The 27,893-nt window shown below is 40.6% G+C and overlaps 1 protein-coding gene across 3 annotated transcripts in view; it reads left to right on the forward strand.

Annotated features, from left to right (window-relative positions):
* The first annotated feature begins 1,351 nt into the window (after positions 1–1,351).
* LOC122554407 (guanine nucleotide-binding protein G(I)/G(S)/G(O) subunit gamma-12) overlaps positions 1,352–27,893 on the forward strand; it is a 114,128-nt gene continuing 87,586 nt past the window's right edge. The window contains exons 1-2 of one of the 3 annotated variants that reach the window (XM_043699384.1): positions 1,355–1,566; positions 20,783–20,873. The gene's annotated coding sequence lies outside the window, so the exon portion shown is untranslated. Of the gene's footprint in view, positions 1,567–20,782; positions 20,874–27,893 lie in introns of all 3 variants that reach the window. The other 2 variants (XM_043699386.1, XM_043699383.1) reach the window with 2 other exon arrangements.

Raw genomic sequence — 27,893 nt, forward strand, 5'->3', positions numbered from 1 at the left:
CAGGCCCTCCTCCTCCCTTTCACTCCTCCCTGCCACAAACCGGATTCATTCCACTCATTGACCAACCAGGTTGCACCTCTACCTGTCTTCACCTATCCCCACTTCACCACCCTGCCCCCACCTTCGCCTTTATCTGCAGATTCCCCCTACACCTACCCCCAGTCCGGAGGAAGGGTTACACCCGAAACATTGACTTCTGTACCTCCTGATGCTGTCTGGTTTGCTGGGTTCTTCCAGTCTCTGCCTGTCTACTTTAAACGGAGTCATTTCAGTGTTTTTTATTGGCTCAGTTGTCTAGATAGTGTGGAATTCACCTATAATGGCCAGAGATCTTTCCTTTAACATTGGAAAGGGTGACAATATAAGTATAATAGTGTTCCTATTTCCAATTACTTATTCACTAATTGACATAAAGAATGTTACAGATACAGGAAATCCTAAATTAAAAACAGTGCTGTAGGTTGAGACTGCCACATATCTCTTTTTTTGATTAGATTCTGTACAGTGTGGAAACAGGCCCTTCGGCCCAACAAGTCCACACCGCCCCTCCGAAGAGAAACCAACACAAACCCATCCCCCTACCCTATATTTACCCCTGACTAATGCACCTAACACTGTGGGCAATTTATCATGGCCAATTCACCTGACCTGCACATCTTTCTGTAATGTTCCCTTGCAAAGGAAGTCTGGAGAAAGATGAAGTTTTTTTTCGAGGTTTGTCCTGAGCAGGTCCGCGACGCAGGTCTCTGCACTCTATGATCTGTTCTCTGAGAACTGAAACACTGAAACAAACATCAACTGAGCCTGGAGGACCATCAACTCGGTGAAAGATGTTCTCTGGTGTGCCCAAAGCTTTCAGGTCTTCCAGGACAAAGTTGAACCTGACCGAATGTTGCAGACTGGCCCATTCCAAAGTCAAGGACTACGTGCTGAGGAATGTGCTAAAGCTTGGGGCAGCTGCTGCCAAGGCCCACTGTCTGAGGTCTGAGTTAAAGGGTTATCAGACCCTTCTGATGACTCAAATACATGTAGATATAGTCTTGCTCAAGTAAGAAATGCCTTTGGTTTGTTCGGATAGAGTCAAACTTTAACGTTTGTTTATTTCCTTAACATACTACTGTACAGGGCCGAACTGCAATTGTGACAGTCTGTATAACGATATTTTTGCATGAATAAAGTATATTATGAAATAAAAAAAGACAAAAAAAATCACAGGGCTTCTGGCCTTGTATGAAACGTGTGACTGGAGGCAGAGATTAATACAGTATTTAAATATTCTCAGTTGCTCCAAACCCTGGGTTCCAATACTAATATTTCCTCCAGAGGGCGCAACTTGCAACAACGCTTCCTTTCTCCTGGTCGAGCGAGGGCGAGCCTGCCGGAGGACCTGTCAGCTATCCCGGCAGTCTCAGCGACCTGTTGGGAGCGAGGCTGGGAAGGAGGTGAAGGGTCAGCGGTGTCGATCAGCGGCTGGAAACGGGGTTTAAAGAAGAAAATCAAAAGTGAAGGACACGGCAGCGGACTTGAGGGTCGGAGGTAGCCGGCGGAGACGGTCACACGTTTAAGGTCGGTTTATATTATTTTCCACACCTAGAAAATAAATAATTTTGGGCGAGTCTGTAAAGACAAACAGTGGGAGTGTGTTGTAACGTTTGGAGCTGAGACGGCGCGTCTCCCCGGGAATAGCAGCTGAGGCTGCGGCTGGGGGAGGAACAGCAGCCTCAGCCTGACTGCTAACTTCGTAAATAACTCCTTCTTTTCATTTCGGTTGACTTTGCAGCTCAGTAGAACCTTTTTTGTTCTGGATTAAGTTTAATTATTGATGAGTTAACACTACGTATATTACACTAAATATTCGCAATTCCACTTTCGTGGTCTAGCTTTATTACAAAAGGTGCCAATCATATTTTTTGGGGGAAAAGAAAGGTTTTTTTTTCCACATCTAATACTTCAACATGGTGAAGTCGCAGCAGACTCCTCGGGCCGAATGGGCGACGACGGTTCCTATTTCTTCCCTCTGAATGTTGTTACTTTCCCACCCCCAACAATAAATCGCAGAAAGAAACCTCTATCTGGGACTGAAACTCACCATGTCTGGCCTGACTTTGCTACATTAGTTTTCGATTGTTCGTAATGGAACCAAATTTTGTCTATCATTTGTTCATTTTGACGTGTACAGTTTTAATTTGTGTTACATTAGGATCAAAACAACTATAAATGACAATCGAAATCTATTTGTTCTTGTGATATATTTTAAATGGATGTTCGGTTCGGAGTTAATTGTTTGTTTGATTTTACGGCATTATAGATTGTGAATTATGCTAATTCTGGACAAAGACATGCGAATTTAGTTGTAGAATCAAAATGATGCTGTTTATGTTCAGATTGATTATGGATAGGCAAAATATTTTGATTTTATTGTAGAAATATTTGAGTATTGTCTGCTTTATTTCAATATATTGTATACATGTAGTATGTTATGCAATTAATGTTTTAACAGTCATAGCATAGTAGTGATCAACTTGTTTGTTAGACCCCAGTATGAATATTATAAGAATATTTTATAGATGTTTAAAATGATTATACTAGTTTCCTTACAAATCAAATACTAAAATATTCTTTTTCCTCACTCATTCTCTCACTTGCACATACAACAGCATTAATAATCAAAGTGCACATTATCTCAGGGTGCCATTTCTAGAGCAGTCAAACAATCATGTATACAATTTGCATTTGACCTTTGGGGTGTTACATTTTAACTTTAATTTATTTCCAAGTTTTGAAATAGCTAAAAAATTGCATAGTTTGTCAGTTCCCTCCAATGTGTTATTGATGCTAATTATTATGAAAATAGCAACAGGAATAAAAGTAATTAGTTATTTGTAAATATTTTTAATATTTAAAATTATCCTGGATGCAACGATAGTGCTTTGTGAAGATGTGGTAGTAATTATTAAAATTGAGAAGCCAGTTGCAAAATGGTATTGTAAAATGCATGACAGTTGGGTGTTGCCTCTGTGTGATGTAGCGCACACATGGCTTTGTATTTTCCTCTCCCAAACATGAGAATAGTGGAATCCCCAGAGGCAATTCTATCTTTTATCGTGCAGAGCTTCTTTATAAACTTAGTTCAGTAAACACCAGTATAAATAGTCAATGACTCTGCTTTATTTCAGTGTTTAGACTTGATGTCCTGCCACACAATTTCTTTCCTGAAAGTAATTTGAGCATCTGGTGTTTGCAAGTGTGCCCATGCTACCAAATAGTTGACTCAGTGATATAAAACAGGGCTGCAACAAATGTTTTTAGTAAGCATTGGTTTTTGCATCATAATATAACAAAAATGTACACTTCCTTCCATCAGAGGTTGTCTTGTTGATTTAGAAAATAAATTTGAAAGAACTGGGATGTTGTAAAATCATGCTCTTACAGCCACTGACTATGTTTTGTCATTTTTCAATCACCTAGTGTTCTCTGCGTGAGGGAAGGGTCTTTTCCAGATGATGCCTGCTGAGCACCTGGGATAAGAGACCTCTCAAAACATTCAGGTGTCATTCAGTTATTGACACAGACTAACCAATTATTTTTGATACACAGGCTTTAGAGAAATACTTTTAAGTCCTACCTCATCAACATTTTAACCATCTTTCTTTCATTTAGGTTTGTCTTGTCCATGCTTTTGTTACCTCGAGATTCTTGTATTTTAATGCTTTCCATCTTACCCTTCGTAAACTTGAGCGTATTAAGATCTCTGCCTTTATCATAAGTACCATAAAGTCCAGCTCATCATGTCTCAAATTTTAAAATTCTCATCCTTTTAAGTTTCTCTATAGCTATGGCCTAACCTGTCTGTCTGACCTTCTGCAATTCTCTGGGAACTGTGTTCCTCAAATTCTAGCCTCCTGTGCATCTTGATTCGCTCTTCTATCTAAAAGTACCTTATGTAGCCTTTAAATGTGTCCCAGTTCAGGAAGCGAATGTTCTGGCATGCACTTGCTCAGAAGCATGGAAAAGAAGCCTTAGAGTGGGCACATCTTTTTATTTAAATTCTCCTTGGCACTTTGACACATTTTGTCATTAATATATCTCTTGCATGCCACCAAATTTAATATGTACATCTCCCCTCACTTCAAGGTATTTTAAGTAAGGATCTTGAAAACATGTGTCAGTAAATCAGAATTCAGCATTTACCATGATTTGCTTTGCGAGGCAATTTTCTGATAGTTTATAGTTCCATATCATGGACCTATCATTTGACGGTGTGTTCTGATATGTGTCTTTGTTGAGATTGGAGGGATATTGGCAGTGTTATGCTACGAAATGCACTCTGCTATTTGAGAGGATATCATGATACTTAATATTTACAATGTAGAGGTGCCAATGTTGGACTGGGTTGGACAAGGTCAAAAATCACATGACACCAGGTTAATAATCCAACAGGTTTATTTGAAAACACAAGCTTTTGAAGCCTGAAGAAGCTGTAAGGCTCCGAAAGCTTGTGTTTTCAAATAAACCTGTTGGACTATAACTGGTGTTGTGAATTTTTCTTACCTTAATATTTACACGCAAGGGCTCAGCTCTGCGTTTTTCATTGTACTTAGTAAAAGCGAGGAGTATTGTAAATAAGGTGAGCTACTTTTCTGATTGAAGTAGTTTGAAAATGAGACTTTGTGATGAAAGATTGGAGTTCCCCCTATCCATCGTACTAAATCAAGATTGTTTTAGAGTGCTGTTTTTCCTGGAACAAAGACCTAACCAGTCTCTGTTTACCAGCAGCCCCCTCTACCTGACAGAATTTGTTCTTGCATTTCATTTGTTCTTGTTCTTACAAAAAATGGTTGGAGGCCACTGGACATTGTAAGGGCTATAGGCCCTGACAACATTGCGGCAATAGTACTGAAGATATGTGCTCCAGAACGTGCTGCTCCCCTTGCCAAGCTGTGCCATTACAACCCACATTACTGGCTTCTACCCAATGATGTGAAAAATTGCCCGAGTATGTCCTGTTTTGTTTACAGGACAAATCCAATCCAGCCAATCATTTTTCCTCACTGAAAGAAGGGGACATCGACAGTGTTATAAGTCAGCACTTCAAAGAAATGATCTGCACAGTTTGGATTCTGCTAGTGACTTCATTTCAGCTTGCGTCAGTAAGGCTTTCGACAAGGTTCCCCACGGGAGACTGGTTAGCAAGGTTAGACTTCACGGAATACAGGGAGAACTAGCCATTTGGAATCAGAACTAGCTCAAAGGTAGAAGACAGAGGATGGTGGTGGAGGGTTGTTTTTCAGACTGGAGGCCTGTGACCAGTGGAGTACCAAAAGGATCGGTGCTGGGTCCACTACTTTTCGTCACTTATATAAATGATTTGGATGTGAGCATAAGAGATAAGTTTGCAGATGACACCAAAATTGGAGGTGTAGTGGACAGCGCAGAGGGTTACCTCAGATTACAACAGGAACAACAGCAGATGGGCCAATGGGCTGAGAAGTGGCAGATGGAGTTTAATTCAAATAAATGCGAGGTGTTACATTTTGGGAAAGCAAATCTTAGCAGGACTTATACACTTAATGGTAAGGTCCTAGGGAGTGTTGCTGAACAAAGAGACCTTGGAGTGCAGGTTCATAACTCCTTGAAAGTGGAGTCGCAGGTAGATAGGATATTTTCCCTGGAGCGTCGGAGGCTGAGGGGTGATCTTATAGATGTTTACAAAATTGAGGGGCATGGATCGGGTAAATAGGTAAAGTCTTTTTCCTTGGGTTGGGGGAGTCCAGAACAAGAGGGCATAGGTTTAGGGTGAGAGGGGAAAAATATAAAAGAGACCTAAGGGGCAATGTTTTCACACATAGGGTGGTACGGGTATGGAATGAGCTGCCAGAGGAAGAGGTGGAGGCTGGTACAATTGCAATATTTCAGAGGCATTTGGATGGGTATATGAATAGGAAGGTTTGGAGGGATATGGGCCGGGTGCTGGCATGTGGAACTAGATTGGGTTGGGATATCTGGTCGGCATGGATGGGTTGGACCGAAGGGTCTGTTTCCATGCTGTACATCTCTGACTCTGTGAAGGACAGTGCAGGAAATGACATAATAGAGACATTGATACTTACATCTGATATGTTTCAGGAAGGGCTGTAGCTGCTAAGCTGAGATGGCATCACTGTGCCTCTGGATCCTAGATCACATCAGTGTTGAACTTCCCTATCACTCTACTTTTAATCATTAGTAAAGTGATGGAAGGTGCTATCAAACAGCACCTGCTTAGCAACAACCCAACCACATGCCCAGTTTGGGTCCCACAAAGACAGTTCAGTCCCTGCTCCCATTGCAGCCTTAGTTAAAATTTGACAGCCTTTGATGTTAAAGGGTGCTTTCAACAGTGTGCATCAAGGAGCCTGAAGAAGACTGGAATCAGTGGGAATCTGGGGGAAAACCCTCCACTGGTTGGAGTCATACCTGGCAAATGGGAAGGTAGTTGTGATTGATGGAAGTCAGCCACCTCGGCTTCACGACATCTCTGCAGGAGTTTCTCGGTAGTGTCCTCGGCCGAACCATCTTCAGCTGCTTCATCTGTGACCTTCACTCCTTCATCGGATCAGAAGTGGGGATGTTTGCCAGCGATTGTGATGTTTGTAACCATTTATGACTCTTCAGATTCTGAAGCTGTCTCTTTTCAAATTCAATGAGATCTGGACAACAACTTGGCTTGAGCTGACAAGTGGCAAGTAACATTCTCACCACACAACTGTCAGGCAACGACTGTCCAATGAGAGACCACCTAAACACTGCCCTTTGACATTCAATGGTATTTACCCTCATGAGACCCCCAATTTCACCATTACAATAGACAATAGGTGCAGGAGTAGGCCATTCAGCCCTTCGAGCCTGCACCGCCATTCAATATAATCATTACGATTGATTGGCCAGAACTCAACAGGACTCGTCATTTTAATACAATGGCTACAAGAGCAGGTCATCAACAGCAAGTTTCTCTCCAAGCTATTCACTGTCTTGACTTGGAAATATATTGCTGTTCCTTCATTGTATCACTTTGTTAATATCCTAGAATTCCCTCCCTAAAGGGCACTGTGGTTCTACCTGCAGCAGTTCACGAAGGCAGCTCACTACTAATGTCTTAAGAGTGATTAAGGATGGGCAATAAATACTGGGCAGCCAGTGACATCCAAGTCCCACGAGTGCATTTTTTTAAAAAAAATTAAAATAGTTCCCCTCAACCTTGCTAATTTTCTCACCATTTAATGGGATGTACAAAGCATTCTTCGTTCCAGTCCAACCCTTACCTCTCTGCTCTTTTGTTTCTGGAACATGATGACTGCATTAGTGCAGTTTTGTCATCTTGCCCCAAGATGAAAAATATTCTTCACTTTGTTTCCAGCTTCTGCCCTCCTTACCCTCAAGTGCTCGATCTGATTCCTCCCTCCTCCTCTTGACATTTCTGTCTTTGTTTTGGGGAATTAGTTGCTATTCATTTTGTACTTCCATTTTTTCTGTCTCTGTCACAGAAGCAGCACAGTGGCTATTTGGTTAGTACTGCTGTTTAACTGGGTTCGATTCCAACCTTTGGTAACTGTGAAGAATTCGTCCAGCATTTCTGAAAGCCGTTGACTGTACATTCATCCAACCTCACTTTTGCCTCTCTGCTTGAACCTTAATGGGTTCTCTCTCTCTTTGTTTCCACCCACTAACCTCCATTAAGTAGATCATCCTCTATCATTTCTACCAACTGAAGCATGCTGCTATCACCAAACACAGCTTCTGTCTTCTCCCTTTTTCAGCATTTCAAAGTGACTGTTCCCTCCACAACACCCTGGTTCATTCTTTAGTTACTCACCTTATCCCCTCCTGTTCCCACACCTTGTCATGCAAATAGAAGAGATTCAACACCTGCCCATTTACCCCTCCTTTCTCATTGTTCAAAATTCCAAACACCACTCCTAGGTGAAACAGCAATTTACTTTTCACTTAGTGTGCTGTATTTGCTCATTGTACGGAATCAAACCCAGTGAGACAGCAGTGCTAATCACTGCCGCTTTTGTGACAGAGACAGAAAAGTTGGAAATGATATGTGGAACTTGTTCAAGGGGCAACTATTGAGTGTCCTTGATAATTATGTACCTGTCAGGCAGGGAGGATGAGACAGCAGTGCTAATCACTGCCGCTTTTGTGACAGAGACAGAAAAGTTGAGAACCAACCTGGATGAAGCTTTGTGGAATGTCTTCATTCTGACTTACATGTTTTACTCTTCAGCTGCCTTAAGTGTATACTACCATCTACCTCTGCAGTTTTCAGGTAACCATCATCTCCCCTTTTTTGGGCTGAGTTTTGAATAATAATCAATAATCGCTATCTCCTCTCCATATTCTCCAGTCTGTTGCAAACTTGTGAACAAGGTTCTTATCATCCATGACTTTTTTTTATTTGTGGGTGATTGTTTTGATGTTGCAAACGTAGGAGCAGGACTAGACCATTCAGCCAGCTCTGCTCTTCTAGGTCATAGCTGATTATATACGTTAATGTCATTTACCACATTATCTTCATGTTCCTTGATGTCATTATTTCAGTCTGTTGTTCTGTCATGAACATACTCCAGAACTCCGCTTCCACAGCCCTGTGAAGTAGAGATTCCATGGATTTGCTATACTTTGAGTGAGGAATTTCCTCTTCACCTTGATCCTAATGCTTCTCCCTTATTCTGAGACTCTGCCCCCTGATTGTGGATTACCAGTCAAAGCAAGCAATCTTTCTGTACTAACCTTGTCTCTGCCTTTGAGTTTGTGAGATCACCTATTGTTCTTCTAAACATGAGTATGTTATGGACTAGGCCAAACCCCTCAAAATATATTCTGAAGATAATCTAGACCCTAACTTTTCATATTTTAAAGGTAAGTGTAAAGTGCAATTCAATTGGTCAAACTAACAGATTTGAAGCAAAACACACTTTATTCATTTGTTATAGTTAAAATACAACAAAAGCAAAAAGAAATTGAAATAACTCTATTGCAAAAACTTGACAGAATAATAGGTTATTTTTCTACTAAGCAATAACTGTTCCAATATAGTAACATCACACAAATGTACCCTTGACAAAGGAAAGTTACAAAATTTACATGTATGTTTTGCCTGTCTGCAATTGCTTGCTACATCTGCATGCGAACTTTCAATGACTTATTAACAATGATATTCATATATTTTTGACATGAGATTTGGAAGATTTGGTAGGACAGAGCTTAAGTGTTGTTGCAAAAAGTCATTTTGTTGAAGCTTTTCCTGATCTTCATGACAGTTTGCATGAATATCAATTTGAGAGGTGACCTTATAGAGGTTTATAGAGTCTTTTCCCTGGGGTCGGGGAGTCCAGATCTAGAGGGCATAGGTTTAGAGTGAGAGGGGAAAGATATAAAAGAGACCTAAGGGGCAACTTTTCCAAGCAGAGGGTGGTACGTGCATGGAATGAGCTGCCAGAGGAAGTGGTGGAGGCTGGTACAATTGCAACATGTAAGAGGCATTTGGATGGGTATATGAATAGGAATGGTTTGGTGGGATATGGGCAAGGTGCTGGCAGGTAGGACTAGATTAGGTTAGGATATCTGGTCAGCATGGATGAGTTGGACCGAAGGGTCTGTTTCCATGCTGTACATCTTTATTCCTGTTGCATGAAAAGCAAGTGCTGATCCGTTTGTAAGTGGACTCTAATAGAAGCCTAAAGCGCTTACCTCTTAATCTGAGATATGGGGAATGTGGGGGTGAATGATGACTAGCAGTTAACAAAAATGTTTTGTTTAAGTTTTAAGCCAGGCAGATTGACTCTGACTCTGATCCAGGCTTTGGCTTGAAAATGAACCAGAAAATAGCTGTCACGTATTTTGTTGAATTGAAACAGGTGCGTTGCATATATTTTCTGTCTGCAAGGTACAAGGCCCGATATCTCCGTGTACAGCGCTTCCAATACACTTGTTAACTACTCTTTCCATCACATTGTTGATGTCAGAATAGATTGATTTGGTGACAGCTGACCAAATTGGTTTCATCCTGTTTTTTGTGGGCAATTTAACAAATTGCCAGATAGGTGCAAGTAACTGTACTGGAATAGCTTGGCTGGAAGTGTGGCTACTTCTGAAGTGCAAGTCTTTAGTACTATTACCTGAATGTTAATACTTTGCAGTATTCATTGTCTTCAGCCATTTATTGATTCCACATGGTTTTAATCACATTTACTAAAGATTAGTCTATGATGTTGGGAACTTCAGGAGGAGGCCAAGATGAACCAACCATTTGTACCCATCTCTGTGCATCAGCATTGTTTTTTGCACTGATGTTGTGGGTACATCTTATTGCTAGCAGGTGGCAATATTTGTGCTGTCCACTCCTTTTGGATGTTTAATTGCTCAGTATTTGTAAGTAGGTGTGGCAGGATTGCAGAGCATTGTGAAATCTGGTCTTTTAGCTGTAGAATTGTGCTGCAGTGAGGGCGGCTCAGTGGTTAGAACTGCTGCCACACAGTGCCAGGGACCTGGGTTCAATTCCAGCCTCTGGTGACTGTCCATGTAGACTTTATATGGTTTTTAGCCAAGTGTTCTGGTTTCCTCCCATAGTCCAAAGGTGTGCAGGTTAGGTTGACCATGCTAAAGTGTTCATGGTGGACAAGGATGTGTAGGCTAGGTGGCTTAGTTACATTAAATCTGGCGATATGGCTATCAGGTAGGAGTCTGGGTTTGGATGAGATGCTCTGAGTCTGTGCAGTCTTGATGGGCTGAATGGCCTCTTTCTGCACTAAGGATTCTATGATTAAATATGTTGCTTCCGCTGTTTGACTTGAAAGCCATCCTTTGTAGTGTTACCAGCTTGACATCTAATTTTTAGGTATGCTTGAGTGTTCCTCTTTTGAATCGGCATTGGCATCCAGGCTTGATGGTAATGGTAGAGTTGGGGTTATGTTGTATCATTAGGTTACAGATTAGAATTGAACACCATTCTCCTGCTGCAGGCTAACATAACCTCATTAATGCCCAGTTTAAGTTGCTAGATCTGTTCTGAGTCTGTCCTACTTAATGGTAGTGTCACACATCATGATGGATGCCATCCTGTATGTGAAGACAACTTCTCTGCAACAACTGTGCTGTGGTCACTTCTTTCAATATTGTCATGAACAAAGGCATCTGCAATAGGTTGATTTGGTGAGGCAAAGTCAAATAGATTTTTCCCTCTTGTTGTGTCTGTGGCAGGTGGTGAAAGAACCAATCTAGCAATTTGTCTTTTAGGATTCCACTAACTAGGTCATTGGTGTTGCTGAGCCAGTTCTGGTGATGGACATTTGAAGTTCTCCACATTCTGTCCCTTTGTCACTACCTTCCTGCTTCCTCCAATTGACGTTCAAAATGGAGAGGTATTGATTCATCAGTTGTGTGTTGGTAGGTGTTTTGTCAGCAAGAGATTTTCTTTCCTATGTTTGACCTGACACCTTGAGCTTTCATAAAGTTCAGACCTAATGTTGAGGATTTCCAGGGCAGCTCCCTACTGACAGTATACTGGTGGATCAGGGCATGCCCAGGCATGTTGAGGCTGTATCTGGGACATTGGCCCTTATACTTTCAAAGTTTCCTTTGTTCAGATTTGAGACTCCTAGTTTTGGATTAAACTGCATAGTTTTCAAATTTAGAAAAATTCCTACATAGTTTGGTTCCTCTTATCTGAGGTTCCTTTGCAAAAGTTTGATTGAGCCAATTCTTATTCCATGTCTAAAATAATCCATTCCCTAGTTGCTGCTTCAATATACTGCTCTAGAAAACAATATTGTATGCATTGCTGTTGATATGACCTCTCTTACCAACATGTGCTTAACAATCCTGAAAACTGTTACTCAGAGTCTGGCCTATACTTTGCACCCTCTTACCCAAACGCAAACCTGACCATTAGTAGCTGTACCGTCATCTGACTAGCCCGCGAGGTTCTATAATTCTCTCCCTAAACTGCTGTCTGTCTGTACACTTTTTTTTTTAAACTACTCAAAACCCACCTCTTTAACCAAATTGTTTGTTATTAGACATTACTCTTTTTAGCTTTTTTTTTCATTTGTATTTCTTGTATTATGAAAGTACAGAGAAACCTCAGTAATCCAAAGGACATGAGCAGGAAGCATTTCGATCAGGTAATCGAATGCTGGATAACATAGTTTAGCCAAGCATCGGGATCTTGCTGGATAATCCGATATTCGGATAATCAAGGTTCCTCTGTATTAGGAGCAGAAGTAGAGCACTTGACACCTCAAGGCTGTTCCCCATTTAGTGTGTTCATTGCTGATCTGATTACTATATTTTGCCTAGCCCAAATAACCTTTCACCCCTTAGCTGATCAAGCATTTATATATCTCTGCATTTAACATGCTCCTCTTCCACTATCTTTTGATGAAGAAAGTTCCAAAGATTCATGATCTGGGAAAATAAACTCACCTTGCCTCTGTCTTAATGGGTGATCTAGCAAGACTCTGCCAACAGCCTTTGGCCTTGTATGTTTCAGTTAAGCTGCTGCTTATACTTTTAAACTCCAGCAAATACAAGCCTAACCTGTCACACCCTTCCTCCTAAGATGACCCCCTTATTTCGGATGGTAATTTAATGATCCTCCTTTGAATTGTTTCCAATATATTTGCGTTCTTTTAAATAAGGAGTTCAACAATACACTGCAGTGTTGTGTATATCTGATGCATAACCTCTCTATTTTTTGTATTTATTTGTAAATATTCTGGAACTTTTTTTCACCTGAAATATTATAGAAGTACAAGATATTGAATATCCATTGTACTATCTAGACACCTCTCTTGAAATTCACTATTGACCCTTCCTCTTGAAAATTCTCTTTTGCTTACGTCCCTTTGAATGCTAGGATACTGTGAAAACTATTGTTGTTTGAAAAATGCCATTAGATATTTTGCGCCCAGTTGGAAGACAAGTGGGACCTTGTTTGAAGACTCATAATTTGCAATTTAATGTGATGCACACTCGTATTGCATCTAAATGCCAGTCTAAATTGTGTACACAAATTCATAATACAAGTTGAACTCAGAATTCCTAGATTGTAAAGACCAGAGTATGCTACGGAAACAAACTAATGGTATTTGTTTATTCTTGGTAAAGTGTCAAATAAAATATATGGTATTCTGTGTACTTTTCCTTCTGTATGCACTATTATATGCTGTATATTCACTTTTGCAAATGCCTGAATGTGGATTTTTTGAAGTTGCATTATATTTAATATTACTTGGGACACTTGAATATTGGAGGACCGTGGGAAATGGGTTTATTTCAAGTTTTATGGAAATATGTGGAGTTTTGATTTTTGGGCATTGAAAGCTCATTGTGGATTCTGGAGATTTCTTTCAACAAGGCTTCTTGTATAGTATATGATTGAAAACTACATGCTTTGTTGTATCCTGTTGGGGCTGTTGTTTGAACTGTGAAGAGATTGCTAAGAACAAGTTCCGCAGGTCACTCATTTCTGAAAAATCACCACCCTTGTAGAGTTCAGGGTGAGACTAATTGATTTATTTTTGAATTTTGGACACAATAGTGTGAGATAAGTAATTTGCCCACATGCTAACCTATCAGAGGGACAGACTCTAGAACATTCCATGCTCCATACACTCCTTACTTTCAGGAATAACCCATTTACCAAAGTGTTTTTGGTTTTTCAGGAAACCAATCTCTGCAGAGAAAGCATTATTTTCACGCTGCAGAATGTGTGTTTTTGGGGTAGAGTGATAAACACTGTTGCATCTCCATTAATTTAGCAAAACTGGACTTAACCAATGTGTTTATTAAGAAACTTGATTAGGTCTTGTTGTTTAAAGTCGAGTGTGGTGTTGGCAAAGCACAGCAGGTCAGGCAGCATCTGAGAAGTAGGAGAATTGCCGTTTCGGGCAATAAGCCCTTCATCAGGGTAGTAGGGTTGTTGTAATGGGTGACTTTAACTTTCCCAATATTGATTGGAACCTCCTTCGAGCAGAAGATTTGAATGGAGCTGTTTTTGTAAGGTGTGTTCAGGAGGGTTTCCTAACTCAGTACGTTGACAGGCCGACGAGGGGAGAGGCCGTTCTAGACTTGGTGCTCGGCAATGAGCCGGGGCAGGTATCAGATCTTGTGGAGGAGAGCATTTTGGTGATAGTGACCACAACTGCCCCACATTCTACATTGCTATGGAGAAGGAGAGGATTAGGCAAAATGGGAGGATATTTAATTGGGGAAGAGGAAACGCTGATGCCATTAGACATGAGTTAGGCAGCATGTATTGGGAGCAGTTGTTTCATGGTAAAGGCACTATAGACATGTGGAGACTGTTTAAGGAACAGTTGTTGCAAGTGATGAATAAATATGTCCCTCTGAGACAGGCAAGAAGGGGTAAGATAAAGGAACCTTGGATGACGAGAGAGGTGGAGCTTCTCGTCAAAAGGAAAAAGGAAGCTTACATAAGGTGGAGGAAGCTAGGGTCAAGCTCAGCTCTACAGGATTACAGGCAGGCGAGGAAGGAGCTCAAAAATGGTCTGAGGAGAGCCAGGAGGGGGCACGAGAAAGGCTTGGCAGAACGGATTAGGGAGAACACAAAGGCATTTTACACTTATGTGAGGAATAAGAAAATGGACAAAGAAAGAGTAGGGCCGATCAGGCTCCAAGTGAAGGTAAATATAATTCCTGTGACAACTTTGTTTTAAATGATCAGACTGTAGCAACTGTCACACAATTCTTCACAAGAACTTAATATGAATAATAGATATCAATTACGTGGTTAGCTATAGACTCTGAACACTATTTACTTTACATTATGTCTAAATTGATACATAATTATTTGTTCTATATATAATCATTTAATTTTAAACAGTTCTCCTTCCTATTATAGACAGGATTGTAATATTTCCATTTCCTCACCAGGTTTTGAATTTCGCTTCCATCCGCGGGCTCTGATATAAACTTTCCCGTTTTCCAACACAAACACAGTGACTCCTTCCCGGCTGCAAACATGTTGAACCCTCTCTCCTTTGAGAATCTCCTCTGACGGGGAACAGGGATTCTGTCCGCTCCCTGAGGTCAACTCCCCCCAAGACAACATCCTTCTCTCTCTCTCTCTCTCTGCCTGCTTTATTATTCCTCCTTCAATCAACCGGGAAACCGAGAGAGAGGAAAATAAAACAATCACAACTTAGAAAGTCAGATATAAAATACTCCTTTTCCCGGATCTGTTGCAGCGTTCGTTTAAACCTTAGACAAACTATCTCTTTTAGCTTTGTACACCCCAGTCCAACACCGGCATCTCCGAATCATATCTCTCCCACACACGCAAGAAAATATATTTGTTAATTGCCTTCTCTTGGCCCCGCCTCTGACCCAGCAGTGCGAGCCAATAGCATCGAGAATTGCACTGTTTTGGGGAATAACCTTTCAACTGTATTGACCCACTCATTCATAGCGATTGGAAGGTTTATATGGTCCTGTATTATATTGTTCTCTATGCAATCCACAAGACGATGGCATAACGTTCTAAAACTTCCACTGGACTGAGTAAATATTTCAGGAGCAAAACAATACCATGTGTCAATGTTTTGCAGTGTTTAGACGGGGGACTTTTTCTGTTTAGCATCTGCACTGCTGTGACTCCCAGCTCCTCACATTATTCACAAGAAGCTGATTTACTTATTGTTCAAAACGGAGAGAAATTAAGACATCGGAGCAAAAACAGGCCATTCAACCCATCATGTCTACTCAGCAATTTGATGAGATCATGGTTTAACTAATAATCCTCCACTCCACTTCCCTGCCTTTTCCCCATACTCTTGATTCTCTGATTAAAAATCCATCTATATCAGCTTTGAACATACTTAACGACTCAGTCTCTACAGCCCTCTGTAGTACAGAATTCCACAGAATTGCTACCCTCTGAGAAGAGATTCCTCCTCATCTCCATCTTAAATGAGTGACCTCTTAGTTTGAGATCATGCCCTCTGGCCCTAGACTGTCCCACAAGGGAAAACACTTCTCTGCACCTACCCTGTCAAGCTCCCTGAGAACCTTATATGTTGGGTCAGAAATAAGTACCCTAAACTTAAAGAAAGACAGTTTCAAAAGAATGAGGCAGAGCTGGCTGGAGTGGACTGAGAAAGAGGTTTAGCAGGAAAGACAATCAATGAGCAATGGCTGATATTTATAGTTATTGACTCGTAATAAAGATATATCCCAATGTGGAAGTTGGATTCCAGGAAGGGGATCAAAGAATCATCATTAACCAAGGAATTTAAAGATAGCATCAAATTGCAAGGTAAAGATGCAATGTCATGATGATTAGTGGAAAGCCAAAGGATTGGGAAAATGTTGAAAATGAACAAAAAAATTATTTTTTAAAAAAGGAGAAAATATATGTTATGGGTAAACTAGCAAGCAATATTTAAAAAGGAGGTTGTGTAGGTTTGGCCTATACTTTTCGGTGTTTAGAAGAATGAGAGGAGACATTTCTTTACACAGAGAGTTGTGAGAACATGGAATGCGTTGCCAGCAGCAGTTGTGGAGGCAGGGTCATTGGGGACATTTAAGAGACTCCTTGACATACATATGGTCACAGAAATTTGAGGGTGCATACATGAGGATCAGTGGTCGGCACAACATCGTGGGCTGAAGGGCCTGTTCTGTGCTGTACTGTTCTATGTTCCTCGGATGCTGCCTGACCTGCTGTGCTTTGCCAGCACCACATTCTCAACTCTGAGCGCCATCATCTGCAGTCCTCACGTTTTCTTGTTTAAAACCTGTTGTAGCTAAGGTATTCAATTGATCATTTTATTAACTGGGAAAATATTTCATGCTGTGACTCGGAGTGGGACTAGATGACGAGACGCTGCTCCTCCAGCATCAGTAATGTAACTAGCTGTTGGAATGGAAATGGGTTATACCATTTTCTGTGGACTGCTTTATTATATTTTATGTGAGGTCTGATTGCTCACTGGAGATTTCAATTGAGACAACTTTATAAAATAGCTTTTCCTTTTGGTGATTTCAGCACTAGGATGAATGTTAACTGATGGTGGTTGACTCTATTGGTCATGAGTTTGAATTATACCAGACATCTGTGTATTCACTTCTGTTTTCGGCACCAATGTTGTGGAATTAATAAGTGAGTTGGATTTGCAAGCAATACATACTGCTTGGAGCATCTACTGTGGAAAGCATATCTGATTAGAAGGTATATACCTTGCAGGGTTCATCGTAATTCTAGCTTGTAACTGAATAAGCGATTGCAGTTTACAGTGGTTATATAGACATTTCTGAAAGCTTATAATCCACAGAATTACTTCGGAGTACAGTGTACTTGTATTCTTACATGTGGATTTCATCTAAACTGATGGGAATAGGTAATTTCTCGGTTTTGTCTTTTATCTGTTTTTTGCTTCAAGTATTTGGATTATTTTTCTGTAATTGATTTTTCAGTTTTCCTTATTTTATTTGTTCCAAATTTCATTTCTATGCAAAAGATTGTGAATCAGTTTTACGATGAACTGATTATTTTGCTCTAGATGTTAAAACTATCTATGTGGTTGTTTCCTATGGACTGTACTTCATTTATAGATTGTGCAGTAAATGATTTGCTCTTTAGGTTGACTTGAAAACAGAAGGAATTTGGTCTATGAATGCAACGATCTTACAATATGTGCAACATACTTCCTGCTAATCCTTATTAATGTTATTGCATGCATATTTGTTAGTCAGAAATAAACTGATGTATACACTGGCATTATTGATTTATGCTGACAGTTTAGATGAAAAGTTTGGCTTCAAATGCTTTAGGTAAAAGTGGTGAAGGTGTGGTATTTTGTAAAAAGGAAATGTGTGTTAATTTGAGATTTTGGGTGTTATTTGAAACTGCACTAAATTTCGGTATGTTATTTGATTAAACAATATGGCTTTATATCTAATTCACATTGCAACATGAATGAAGTGTCCACAGTTTTGATATGCCCAGGTATCAAAACTGAGAAGTAGAAGGTTCAAAAACAGTTTTGATGGAAACAAAGTAGCATATGAAAAGATAAGGTTCACGCCAGTACTAGCCTGAATGGCTAATGAAGTGAAAACCAATGATAGTTGATACCAAATATCAAGTTCCCTGCAGGAGTTTGTGCATGTCTATGACAACAGTTCAATGGATGGGCATGGAGAGATGATATGGATTGATAATGTGTAGAACAGACATTCTGGTGGCTTATGTAAAGAATGCTAATGTGGCTGTTTCATTTGGGATATGTTCAGATTCCATATAGGACTATGGAGCGACATGTTAAAAATGTGGTCTCCCGTTTAAAACAAATTCAAATTTTATTTGAGGATTGTGAGTCAGTGGAATTCTTTACCGCAGACAGCAGTAGAGGCAGAGACAAAAATAGAAATTGCTGGAAAAGCTCAGCGGGTCTGTTAGCATCCGTGAAGAGAAATCAGAGTTAACGTTTTGGGTCGAGTGACTCTTCCTTGGAGCCCTAAAACGGTCACTCGACCTGAAACATTAGTTCTGATATTCTCTCCACAGATACTGGCAGACCTGCTGAGCTTTTCCGGCAATTTCTATTTTTGTATAGCATACACAGTTCTTTTTGGTTTTTGAGTAGTGGAGGCAGGTTCATTAAATATTTTTTTAAGACATACATAGATGCTTGATTGAATAAAGGAGTCAGAAGACATCTGTGTTAGACAGGAAAGTATACTCGAGGCCACAATCCAATCAGCCATGGTCGTCATATTTCTTGACCTGCTTCGGTTCCTTTTATTTATGTTTGTAGAATATTGTGCTTAAAACATTACATTTTTATAGTGGAGAGTTCTGGATATTGCTGCACTTTGAGCAGTTAATTAACTGTTCAATGCAGGCACAGTTGATGCATGAATTGCCAAAATGTATATGATCTAAGTATAGTGGAATCTAGACAGTTAAAGAGCATAAAGAAAAATGAACTGTTATCACACTTTAAAAAAGGTGATATTTAGTAAGTTTGGTTCATCTACATAGTTTGGTGAATTGACCTGTCAAATTTTGACTTGGCGTGAACTTTTCCGTTAATTGAATTCTCGTGTTGCATAATTTCACATTTTGTATTACTTTGATTTAGTCAATAAAACTCCCAAGTCCATGAATTCAGAATATTACTTTAAGAACTGTTCAGCATGTAGGCCAAATGGATTAAGAAAAGCAAATGAAATATTACAGAAAATCTGTTTACTCAAAACATAAGAGAATAGGTGATTGAGCAGATTCCTGGAGTCATATTGAATGTTCCTAAATTTTTATCTTGTTCGCTGGAAGCTATGTATTCTCTCGGAGACAATACGTTCCTTTTTTGTTTGAAACAAGAAAATTGACCAATTCCTTTTTCTTTTTAATCTAGGTTATAATCTGTAAACTCATCTAGGAATCTCTTTCCAGATTTGCAGTTTTAAATCCCCCACAATGTCAAAGGACAAATTTTGGATAGGATATTGATTGATAGATTACTTACAGTATGGAAATCAGCCCTTCAGCCCAACAAGTTCACACCGACTCGCTGAAGCGCAACCCACCCAAACCCATTCCCATTCCCCTACATTTACCCCTTCATCAAACACTACGGGCAATTTAGCACGGGCAATTTAGCATGGCCAATTCACCTAACCTGCACATTTTTGGACTGTGGGAGGAAACCCACGCAGACACAGGGAGAATGTGCAAACTCCACACAGTCGCCTGAGGTGGGAATTGAACCCGGGTCTCTGGCACTGTGAGGCAGCAGTGCCACCCACTTTTCTTTTTTTTCCCCTTTCTGCATTCCTGATTTCCACCCAAAGCATATTCCTACACCCCTGTGTACAGTATTAGTACCCAAAATTATTTTGTTCTTCCACAGTTCTTTGTCTTTTAACATCAAGATAGCATTGCTGTTTGTCATTCTTCTGCCCAAGTGGAAAAAATTAACACTTCCTCATTGATTATTCCCAATCTGGTTAATCTGTTCCTTTTGAGTTCCTGTCCTTCCTGATATAACTTAAAACTAAAAGTCTTATAAACTGAATTCAATATTAAACATGAACCGTGGAACACATTTTATATTCTTTGCTTATTAATTTTGTAGGTGACAGACTTTGCAATATAGTTTTCATTTATCCAATATGGTAATATGTATTATTTACAGATATAGTCAAATTAGGTTTCCGTGCAGATCACAAGTAATTCTCATCAGTATTTACAGTGAAGAAAGACATGGAAGCTTGGGAACTTGTAAATAAATAGTGATGTCTTGAAAAGAGTCCGCATTACAAAAGAGGAGGGGGCTGAACGTCTTAACGCCTAATGGCAGATAAATCTCCAGGACTTCGGGCACCTCACCTGTGACTGATACAAATATCTCAGCAAGGAGCCCAGCAATCCGTTCCCTCGCTTCCCAAAGTTCAAGGGTACACCTGATCAGGTCCTGAGGATTTATCCACTTTTGTGTTTCAACACATCCAGTACTTTCTCCTCTGTAATATGGACATTTTTCGAGATATCACTATCTACTTCCCCACATTGTATATCTTCCATGTCCTTTTCCATAGTAAACACTGATGCAAAATACTCATTTAGTATCTCCCCCGGATATTTGGTCAGCGTGGACAAGTTGACCGAAGGGTCTGTTTCCGTGCTGTACATCTCTGATTCTATGACGTTGTGGGAACCTAGGGAAAAAATTGCGATGCCCCTAACAGAGATATTTTTATCATTTGACAGCCAAGCGTATGGGTGACTAATGTGCCATTTAAGAGAGGCTGCAAGTAAAAACTGGGGAACTACTGGTCCGTGAGCCTAACATGAGCGGTGGGTAAGTTGTTGGAGGGAATCCTGAAGGACAGGATTTACATGTATTTGGAAAGGCAAGGACTGATTGGGGATAGTCAACATGGCTTTGTGCGTGGGAAGTTATGTTTCACTTGATTAAGTTTTTTTTTGAAGAAATGATGAAGAGGATAAATGAGAGCAGAGTGGTGGACTCCAGTAAGGTATTCGACAAGGTTCCTCATGCTAGACTGGTTAACAAGGATGGATCACATGGAAAGCAGAGAACTAGCCATTTGGATACAGAACAGATTTGAAGGTAGAAGACAGAAGGTGGAGGGTTGCTTTTCAGACTGGAGGCCTGTGACCAGTGGACTGCCACAAGGATCAGTGCTGGGTCCACTACTTTTTGTCTTTTATATAAATGATTTGGATGTGAACATAGGAGTTACAGTTAGTAGGTTTTGCAGGTGACACCAAAATTGGAGGTGTAGTGGACAGCGAAGAAGGCTACCTCCAGAGTGTAAGGGAATCTTGATCAGATGGGCCGAGGAGTGACAGATGGAGCTTAATTTAGATAAATATTGAAATGCTGCATTTTGGAAAGGCAAATCAGGACAGGACTTATACATTTAAATGGTAAAGTTCAAAGTTTGTGAGAAGATTTGTAGCTCGGGTGCTCGTTGCTGTGGTTCTGTTCGCCGAGCTGGAAGTTTTTGTTGCAAACGTTTCGTCCCCATCAACTCCATCAACAAACACATAGACCTGGACCCAATATACCGGCCACTACAGCGGACAGCTGAAACTGACAACCGGAAGCGGCAGGGACAGGCCACTATAAGTGCCGGAGGAAACACCACAGAAGCGCTTCACAGGAGGCTCCCAAGCACAGAGGATGTCACCTAGACAGGGGACGAAACGTTTGCAACAAAAACTTCCAGCTCGGCGAACAGAACCACAGCAAATGGTAAGGTCGTACAGAGTGTTGCTGAACAATGAGACCTTGGAGTGCAGGTTCATATTTCCTTAAAAGTGGAGTCACAAGTAGATAAAATAGTGAAGAAGGCATTTGGTATGCTTTCCTTTGCTGGACAGAGCATTGAGTGCAGGAGTTGGGAGGTCATGTTGTGGCTGTATAGGACATTGGTTATGGCACTTTTGGAATACTTTGGATAGGGTAAATAGACAAGATCTCTTCTCCAGGTTTTGGGTAGTCCAAAACTAGAGGGCATAGATTTAAGGTCGTAAGGGAAAGATTTGAAAGGGATGTGAGGAGCAACGTTTTTTTATGCAGAGGGTTGTGCATAAGAATGAGCTGCCAAAGGAAGTAGTGGAGTCTGGTGTAATTAGAACACTTTTTTAAAGAGATCTGGGTGGGTATATGAATAGGAAGGAGTTGGAGGGATATGGGCCAGATGCTGGCAAATGGGACTAGATTAATGTAGGAAACCTGGTCAGCATGGACAAGTTGGGCTGAATGGCCTGTATCTGTGCTGTGCACTCAATTGCACCATTTGCAACATCTGATTCTATCTCCTACTTCCCTAACAATGACCGCCCTTTGTCACAGTGTTGCTTGTGATGCATTTTTATTATTAACCTATTGTGTGGGGAAAACCAGTCATTGGCTTCTGTGAGTGCAGTTGTTGAAATTGTGTGTGAATCTGAACAAACCTGGTTGCAGTTTGTTGAACTTTGGCACGTGAGGGAATGATTTGGATCTTTTTCATGCTTTCAGAATCTGTTTAATAGGGACAGAAAGGTGTAGAGACATTGCTATCTTACTAGGTGACAAGTTTGCACGTGCCCATTTCGTAACGAACCTACCTCACCTTAACATCAACCATTTTGCAGATTCTGCATGTGAACTGACTTGAGACCATTGATTCTGGCCTCCATTCATTCCTATCTTTGACAGTGACACTAAGAACATCTCCTCCAATATCTACCCTCACTTGATTACAGGCTCTCTAATAGGGATGCAGGCTGATGTAACAAAAACTTCAGTTTTTGTTACAACCTAACAGGTCTGGCAGCATCTGAAGCTTCTGAGGAAGCATTAATTCTGCTTTCTCTCCGCAGATGCTGCCAAACCTGTTGAGTTTTTCCAGCAATTACTGCTTTGTTTCTAATTTCCACTATCTGCAGTTCTTTTGGGGTTTTTTTGTACAGGCTGATGTAGATGAGCTTGAAGTGACCATATCCTCAATTGCAGTGTTTAACTTTCACACATCAGAATCTTGCATGAGAGAAATAAAATCCTGGAAACCTGCACAATAACTTTCATTTGGTGAAGTTCTAAGGTACACTGCCCATTTAGTTCAATAGTGTATCCTATTTAAAAGCATCCTCTTCAAGAAGGCTGAAGTCTGCATCCATATCCTCATCAGCTGGCTGTTGTGAATGCCTGTTCCGTATCTTTATTGTTGTTCTGATTCATTATGATCTGTGCATTAGGTAATTTAGTTCCTTCTGTCAAATTTTAAATTGCGTAAGGAATGTTAAAGAAACTGATGCTTTGCAGGATATAAATACATGTCCTTGCATCTTTTACATTATCACTGGAATATCAAATCCACAATGCTTCACCCTAGCTTCATTAAACAAAATTTGACTCTGCCCCTGAAGATGTTCGGTCAAAGAGGGGTGTCTTGAAGGAGAACTCTTTGGCTGCTGCCTGACCTGCTGCTTTTCCAGCGCCACACTTTTTGACTTGGTCTTGAAGGAGGAAGCAAGCTAGAATGGTTGATAAATTTTAGGAGGTAGGTTCTTGCCAACTGAACATATAACCATCAACTAAATTCAAAAGGCCTGAATTAACATGGTGCTGATTTGGATGTAGGTTTGCTCACTGAGCTGGAAGGTTCATTTTCAGATGTTTCGTCACCATACTAGATAACATTTTCAGTGAGCCTTCAGATGATACAGTGCTGATGTCATTTCCTGTTCTTTGACTTGGACCTGATTTACCACCCTGAGAAAAAGAGCAGGAGAGGATGTCACCACAGGAGAGGACATCACCAACCCAAAGAAACCCAAGCATATAAATAGAAAGCAGGAATCGTCAGTAGTCTGTCATCTGGAGGCTCACTGAAGATGTTACCTAGTATGGTGATGAAACGTCTGAAAATGAGCCTTTTAGCTCAGCAAGTAAACATATGTCCAGAACCTCAACCCGAGCTACAAATCTCCTCAAAACTCTCTCACAGTGCTGATATCTTGGATTGTGGGGCTTGAGAAAGTTAGAGGGTAAAGTTGTGAGGTGTTTTGGGACAAGAATTAGAATTTTAAAAGACATGTTGCTTTTATTTTTGTTCATTCATGGGAAATGGGTTACAATGGCAAGGCTATCATTTGTGGCTTGCCCTTATTTGGCCTTGAAAAGATAATGTTGAGCCTGTTTCTTGAACCTGTACAATTCATGTATGAATATGCTAACTGACTGACAGGAACTGGGAGGTAGGGTATTTCATGCTTTTGATCCAGAGCCAATAAAGTAATGGCAATATATTTTCACATCAGGATAGTGTGTAACTTGAAGGTTTCCATGCATCTATTGTCATTATCCTCCCAAATGGTAAACATTGTGTTTGGAAGGTGCTGTTGAAGGAGCCTTGCTGAATTCTACAGCACATATTGCAGATGGTACAAGTGTAAGCCACTGGATGGTGGTGTGGGAGTAAACTTTGAAGGTGAAGCTTAGAGTGCTGATCAGGTGGGCTTGCTTTACCTTTGTCGCTATTAAGTTTCCTGAGTGTTGCTGCAACCTCAAACAAGAAAGTGGAGTGTATTCCATTGCATTCCTGACTTTTGCTTTTTAAATGGACAGACTGGGGAATTAGGAAGTTAGTACCTGCTGCAGACTTTCTAGCCACTGACCTGTTTTTTGTTGTCACAATATTCATACAGCTGGTAGAGTTGTTATTGATCATTGGAAACCTCAGCATGTTGGTGTAGATTCAACCACTTATGTTTAAATAATACTTTTTAATATAACTTCAGAAAGGCGTTCGACAAGATTCCCCATCGGAGACTGATTAGCAAGGTTAGATCTGGAAAGATGCAGAATTGGCTCAAAGGTAGAAGACAGAGGGTGTTGGTGGAGGGTTGTTTTTCAGACTGGAGGCCTGTGACCAGTGGAGTGCCACAAGGATTGGTGCTGGGTCCTCTACTTTTTGTCATTTGCATAAATGATTTGGATGCAAGCATAAGAGATATAGTTAGTAAGTTTGCCGATGACACCAAAATTGGATATGTAGTGGACAGTGAAGAGGGTTACCTGAGAGTACAACAGGATCTTGATCAGATGGCCAATGGGCTGAGAAGTGGCAACTGGAGTTTAATTCTGATAAATGTGAAGTGCTGCATTTTGGGAAAGCAAATCTTAGCAAGACTTATACACTTAATGGTGAGGTCCTAGGGAGTGTTGCTGAACAAAGAGACCTTGGAGTGCAGGTTCATAGCTCCTTGAAAGTGGAGTCGCAGGTGGATAGGATAGTGAAGAAGACGTTTGGTATGCTTTCCTTTATTGGTCAGAGTATTGAGTACAGGAGTTGGGAGGTCATGTTGCGGCTTGACAGGACATTGGTTAGGCTACTGTTGGAATATTGCGTGCAATCCTGGTCTCCTTCCTATCGGAAAGATGTTGTGAAACTTGAAAGGGTTCAGAAAAGATTTACAAGAATGTTGCCAGGGTTGGAGGATTTGCAATATAGGGAGAGGCTGAATAGACTGGGGCTGTTTTCCCTGGAGCGTCAGAGGCTAAGGGGTGACCTTAGAGGTTTACAAAATTGTGAGATGGAAAGTGTAAATAGGTAAAGTCTTTTCCCTGGGGTGGGGGAGTCCAGAACTAGAGGGCACAGGTTTAGGGTGAGAGGGGAAAGGTATAAAAGAGACCTAAGGGGCAACTTTTTCACACCGAGGGTGGTACGGATATGGAATGAGCTGCCAGAGGAAGTGGTGGAGGCTAGTACAATTGCAACATTTCAGAGGCATTTGGATGGATATATGAATAGGAATGGTTTGGAGGGATATGGGCCGAGTGCTGGCAGGTGGAAGTAGGTTGGGTTGGGATATCTGGTCGGCATGGACGAGTTGGACTGAAGGGTCTGTTTCCATGCTGTACATCTTACTCTAAAACAAGTTTCCAAAGCACTTCATGCGAACTTTATGAAACTTAATATAATGCCACGCCATTAAGAGATTTTGGGTCAGATAAATGAAAAGCTTGGTCAGAGATGTAATATTTTAAGGATCCTCTTTTAAGAAGGAAAATAGTAATAGAGTTGTGCAGAAAGATGCAGAAAAAGGTTTCGAACCTGAGCAACTTCAGGGTTGGCCACTAATGATGAAGCAATTTTAAAATTGGGGATGCTTATGCGGGCAGAATTGGGGCGATGCAAACATTGTAGGATTTGGAGACTAAAATAGATGATAGAAATAGAATAGGGTTTAATGGCGTAGAGAGATGTGAATTTTAAACCAAGATTTTGCCTAGCTAGCAGCCAATGTAGATCAGTGAGTCCAGGCTGATTTATTTAATTTACATATTTTTAGATCCAGGTTAACAGATAACAATGCAAACCAGACTTCTGTACTTAACAGGAACTATTATTTATTACAGATAGTTTCTAACCACTGGTAAACGAATATGAAGTGTTAACATATAACTCTACTAGTTAAGACTTTAACTCCATTCTCAATTTCCCTGACACTCTTGTATACAGACACAAAACAAAATTATATTATAGGTGGAAAGAAAACAAACTGGGAAAGGAGTTCAATGACACCAGTCGAAAACATTCAGTGGGATTATCCTTTTGCTTGCCATGATTTGCTATTCTTCAATCCCTTCACCAGGCCTTTATCATTTCTTCCCATGAGGCACATGTGACTGGAACACTAATTGCAAAGTCTCTTAGTTTCTAGTTAAAAGTTATAACTTACAACAATTGTTGAGGGGAAATAAACTACCTTTCTTTAGTCAGTCATTCTTATTTCCCTGCAAAAAGCAAGACACCCTTTTGGTGGCCTGAAGGTTTCTGCCAGTATTACTCACACCCTCAGGCTGTTTAGCTCCCCAGGCACTAATTAGTTGCTGTCAGGTTGGCCTTTGTCATCAGCAACAAGTCACCACTCTACAAACCCTTTGGCTATTTGTTGCTGGCTACATCTCACTTTCTGTACATCTGGTATCATCCTGAACTTGAACATTGTCGCAATGTAAACACAATTTATGATGTATTTTAGTAACTTGCTTTTTAAAAATTGCAGCTATTCTTTCCACAATCCTTGACTTTAAAGCAGTCCTTTTGTTTTCTATTTCAGTCATACAGCGAGGAAACGCTCCTTTTGCTTCAACCATGTCCCCAAACTAAACTCGTCCCACTTGACTGCGCTTGATCCTTTTCCCTCCAAGCCTTTCCTATTCATGAACTTGTCCAAATGTCTTTTAAATGTTGTAACTATATCTACATCCCCCTGTTCCTCTGGCAGTTCATTCCATAAACGAACCGCTGTATGTAAAATAAAAGTTGCTCGTTGTATCCTTTTTATGTCCTTGTCCTCTCACCTTTTAAAAATATGCCCCCTCTTTTTGAACTCCCCCACAGTAGGGAAAAGGCTTTTGCTATCAACCTATCTATGCACATAATTTAAGAAACCTGTACAACCTCTTACACAGACAATAAATTCAATTCAATTCTATGCTCTCGTGAAAAGATTCCTAGCCTATCCAGCCTCTCTTTATAACTCAAACCGTCCATTCCCAGCAACATTCTGGCAAATCTTTCTGAACCCTCTGCAGTTTAATAATATCCTTCCTATAACTGGGCAATTAAAACTGTATTCGGTACTCCAGAAGAGGCCTCACCAACATCCTCTACTGTCACCCTACCACATATCATCCTCCGTTACTTCACCAAATAATCTTGCTATCAGATGTCAAAACTGATGTTGTCTGATGATTAAACAGCTTTTAGTACAAGCAGCAACTCTTCAGTTCGTGAGGCAACTTGTCCCCGTGGCCCAACATTTCAACTCCCCCCCCCCCCCCCCCCCCCCCCCC

The sequence above is a fragment of the Chiloscyllium plagiosum genome, chromosome 11 (genome assembly GCF_004010195.1).
Source record: "Chiloscyllium plagiosum isolate BGI_BamShark_2017 chromosome 11, ASM401019v2, whole genome shotgun sequence".
Taxonomy (NCBI): Eukaryota; Metazoa; Chordata; class Chondrichthyes; order Orectolobiformes; family Hemiscylliidae; genus Chiloscyllium; species Chiloscyllium plagiosum.